Source organism: Bombina bombina, chromosome 1 (assembly GCF_027579735.1).
Source record: "Bombina bombina isolate aBomBom1 chromosome 1, aBomBom1.pri, whole genome shotgun sequence".
NCBI classification, from domain to species: domain Eukaryota; kingdom Metazoa; phylum Chordata; class Amphibia; order Anura; family Bombinatoridae; genus Bombina; species Bombina bombina.
In genome coordinates this window covers 47,001,088-47,005,985 of record NC_069499.1, presented here as the reverse complement: position 1 = coordinate 47,005,985, position 4,898 = coordinate 47,001,088, and the positions used below count along the sequence as shown (strand labels likewise).

At 39.3% G+C, this 4,898-nt stretch overlaps 1 non-coding gene across 1 annotated transcript; it reads left to right on the top strand.

Annotated features, from left to right (window-relative positions):
* Positions 1-934: 934 nt before the first annotated feature.
* Positions 935-1,053, top strand: LOC128646332 (5S ribosomal RNA). Its single transcript, XR_008400277.1, has one exon. It is a non-coding gene; the product is annotated as a 5S ribosomal RNA (ribosomal RNA).
* Positions 1,054-4,898: the final 3,845 nt, after the last annotated feature.

The window sequence follows — 4,898 nt, the reverse complement described above, 5'->3', positions numbered from 1 at the left end:
GCGTCCAAGTACTCCACAGCGTGGCTGGCAAGAAAGGGTATAAAAGAAGAAAATCTAATGACATTGGCCTCCTTGTTCACCTGATCTAAACCCCATTGAGAACCTGTGGTCCATCATCAAATGTGAGATTTACAAGGAGGGAAAACAGTACACCTCTCTGAACAGTGTCTGGGAGGCTGTGGTTGCTGCTGCACGCAATGTTGATGGTGAACAGATCAAAACACTGACAGAATCCATGGATGGCAGGCTTTTGAGTGTCCTTGCAAAGAAAGGTGGCTATATTGGTCACTGATTTGTTTTTGTTTTGTTTTTGAATGTCAGAAATGTATATTTGTGAATGTTGAGATGTTATATTGGTTTCACTGGTAAAAATAAATAATTGAAATGGGTATATATTTGTTTTTTGTTAAGTTGCCTAATAATTAGGCAACTTAATAGTCACCTGCACACACAGATATCCCCCTAAAATAGCTATAACTAAAAACAAACTAAAAACTACTTCCAAAACTATTCAGCTTTGATATTAATGAGTTTTTTGGGTTCATTGAGAACATGGTTGTTGTTCAATAATAAAATGAATCCTCAAAAATACAACTTGCCTAATAATTCTGCACTCCCTGTATAGTCTACAATTCCGGTTCGAAATTAGTAGGCCCCTTCCCCCACGCACAGTAATTTAGGTCCTTAGATTAGTATTATAGTAGTTATTTTATTACCCCCCCCCATACCCTTCCTTATCACGGAAGGCAACATATTTCTTTCATGTAATTAGCAAGAGTCCATGAGCTAGTGACGTATGGGATATACATTCCTACCAGGAGGGGCAAAGTTTCCCAAACCTCAAAATGCCTATAAATACACCCCTCACCACACCCACAAATCATCAGTTTTACAAACTTTGCCTCCTATGGAGGTGGTGAAGTAAGTTTGTGCTGTCTACCGCCACACTGCCTTGAATGCACCCGATCCCGTCTGATCTCGGATGTTAAGCAGGGCCAGGCCTGGGTAAGTACCTGTATGGGAGACCGCCTGGGAAACCAGGTGCGGTAGGCTTAGTGTTGTTCTTCAAGAACATGGTTGGAGGATCAATTAACCAAAAAGTTTGTTGATTCCTCAGACAAGAGTAACCTTTTTTTAGATTTCCGATGGATTCAGTGTCCATGACTCTGTCTCTGTTGGACAGGAGACGTCTGAAATTGGTTTCAGCTTATCGAAACCTTCAGTCTCAATCATTCCCTTCGGTAGCCTTATGCATGGAAATTCTAGGTTCTTATGACTGCTGCATTGGACGTGTTCCCCTTTGCTCATTTTCACACATGCAACCTCTTCAGCTCTGTATGCTGAACCAGTGGTGCCGGGATTATACAAAGATATCTAATTTAATATCTTTAAAACTGATTGTTTGACACCCTCTGACGTGGTACAGACCACCATCATTTAGTTCAGGGGGCTTCTTTTTTTGTTCCAACCTGGACTGTGATCTCAACAGATGCAAGTCTGACAGGTTGGGGAGCTGTATGGGGGTTTCTGACAGCACAAGGGGTTTGGGAAATCTCAGGAGGTGAGATTACCAATCAATTTTCAGAAGCTCTTCAGTCATGACCTCTTCTAAAGAGAGAATCGTTCATTTGTTTTCAGACAGACAATGTCACAACTGTGGCATATATCAATCATCAAGGAGGGACTCACAGTCCTCTGGCTATGAAAGAAGTATCTCGAATACTGGTATGGGCGGAATCCAGCTCCTGTCTAATCTCTGCGGTTCATATCCCAGGTATTGACAATTGGAAAGCGGATTATCTCAGTCGCCAAATGTTACATCCGGGCGAGTGGTCTCTTCACCCAGAGGTGTTTCTTCAGATTGTTCAAATGTGGGGACTTCCAGAAATAGATCTGATGGCTTCTTATCTAAACAAGAAACTTCCCAGGTATCTCTATTGGCAAATAGGTAATAGCATGCGCCAAATGTATTTGTGATGTGAGCAAGAAAGGAAAAATATTAGTGGTGTATAATAGTGATGTGATACGTATGTAAAGTTCAAATGTGAGAAAAAAATATATTAATGATGAATTTTGTGATAAGTAAAAGACTAATGTGAATAGAAAATGGTTTCTACGTGGTACAAATATAAATCAAATGATCTGTGCCCTAATAGGTGATAGGTGCAAGGAAAAAACCTAAAAGATGCAATCAAATCATGTAAAAAAAAAATATATATATATATCTCAATAGGAAACGAAAACAGAAAAGATCAAATCACATAGAATAAATGTATATCTATATACAAATAAATGAATGAATATATGCTAGTAATAAACATATACTAGTAATAAACAGTTCTTGATGTATGACCAAAAAAACTTATCGTGATGTAAGTCCCATAAAAGTATTGGTGATTGAAGCCGACAAATGTTAATGTCTGTGCGAAAAAAAGGTTCCTTTCCAACTTGTAGGTGTTTTGTGGTCAGAGGAATTCACAAGAAGGCAGGCAGCTGGTCTTGGGTGTGTCTGATCGAAATACACAGTTTCTAAAATTGGTAAAAGAAAAGACAGCGCCTCATGGTGCAAGTAGGTTCCAAAAGTGATGAATCACACTGAAATAGTAACAAAAGATGGTAGTATACTCACAAGAATATTGGCACCTTTGTTGAAAGAGGTGCAAACAAGCAGACTGACATTTGAATCAGCAGTCAGTACGCTGGAGCCAAAAAACGATTCAGCTTTCCTAGATGGGCCGCTATGGACTCTCCTCTGTTAGACAGGGGCAAGATACTTAGGTGTTATGCTGTATGGATAAACAGCAAGCCTAAAAACGATTCAGCTTTCCTGGATGGGCCACTGTGGACTCTCCTCTGTTAGACAGGGGCAAGATACTCAGGTGTTATGCTGTATAGATAAACAGCAGGCAATATTGTATTTGGCAGGCAAATATAAAAAGCAGTAATGCTGAGATACATAAAGTTAAAAACACTTTATTTTACGAGCTTAGGACGCGTTTCTCGGCCGCAAGCTCCTGGCCGTTTCATCAGATAAAATGTATACAACAAATGTATACAACGGCTTAATCGTTTTTAGGCTTGCTGTTTATCCATACAGCATAACACCTAAGTATCTTGCCCCTGTCTAACAGAGGAGAGTCCACAGCGGCCCATCTAGGAAAGCTGAATCGTTTTTTGGCTCCAGCGTACTGACTGCTGATTCAAATGTCAGTCTGCTTGTTTGCACCTCTTTCAACAAAGGTGCCAATATTCTTGTGAGTATACTACCATCTTTTGTTACTATTTCAGTGTGATTCATCACTTTTGGAACCTACTTGCACCATGAGGCGCTGTCTTTTCTTTTACCATTCCCAGGTATCTGTCCAGATCCAGGGATCCTCAGGTGGAAGCAGTGGATGCATTGTCACTTCCTTGGAAGTATCATCCTGCCTATATCTTTCCGCCTCTAGTTCTTCTTCCAAGAGTAATTTCCAAGATTCTGAAGGAATGCTCGTTTTTTCTGCTGGTGGCTCCAGCATGGTCTCACAGGTTTTGGTATACGGATCTTGTCCGCATGGCTTCTTGCCAACCGTGGACTCTTCCGTTAAAACCAGACCTTCTGTCACAAGGTCCTTTTTTACCATCAGGATCTCAAATCCTTAAATTTAAAGGTATGGAGATTGAACGCTTGATTCTTAGTCAAAGAGGTTTCTCTGACTCTGTGATTAATACTATGTTACAGGCTCGTAGATCTGTATCTAGGAAGATATATTATCGAGTCTGGAAGACTTACATTTCTTGGTGTCTTACTCATCATTTTTCCTGGCATTCTTTTAGAATTCCGAGAATTTTTCAGTTTCTTCAGGATGGTTTGGATAAAGGTTTGTCTGCAAGTTCCTTGAAAGGACAAATCTCTGCTCTTTCTGTTCTTTTTTCACAGAAGGATTGCTATTCTTCCTGATATTCATTGTTTTGTACAAGCTTTGGTTTGTATAAAACCTGTTATTAAGTCAATTTCTCCTCCTTGGAGTTTGAATTTGGTTCTGGGGGCTCTTCAAGCTCTTCCGTTTGAACCTATGCATTCACTGGACATTAAATTACTTTCTTGGAAAGTTTTGTTTTCTTTTGGCCATCTCTTCTGCTAGAAGAGTTTCTGAATTATCTGCTCTTTCTTGTGAATCTCCTTTTCTGATTTTCCATCAGGATAAGGCGGTGTTGCGAACTTCTTTTAAATTTTTACCTAAGGTTGTGAATTCTAACAACATTAGTAGAGAAATTGTGGTTCCTTCATTATGTCCTAATCCTAAGAATTCTAAGGAGAGATCATTGCATTCTTTGGATGTATTTAGAGCTTTGAAATATTATGTTGAAGCTACTAAGAATTTCCGAAAGACTTCTAGTCTATTTGTTATCTTTTCCGGTTCTAGGAAAGGTCAGAAGGCCTCTGCCATTTCTTTGGCATCTTGGTTGAAATCTTTAATTCATCATGCTTCGAGTTGGGTAAATCTCCGCCTCAAAGGATTACAGCTCATTCTACTAGGTCAGTTTCTACTTCCTGGGCGTTTAGGAATTAAGCTTTGATTGTTCAGATTTGCAAAGCAGCAACTTGGTCTTCTTTGCATACTTTTACTAAATTCTACCATTTTTATGTGTATTCTTCTTCTGAAGCAGTTTTTGGTAGAAAAATACTTCAGGCAGCTGTTTCAGTTTGATTCTTCTGCTTATAATTTCAGTTTTCTTCATTATAAGATTTAAACTTTATTTTGGGTGTGGATTATTTTTCAGCGGAATTGGCTGTCTTTATTTTATCCCTCCCTCTCTAGTGACTCTTGCGTGGAAGATCCACATCTTCGGTAGTCATTATCCCATACGTCACTAGCTCATGGACTCTTGCTAATTACATGAAAGAAAACATAATT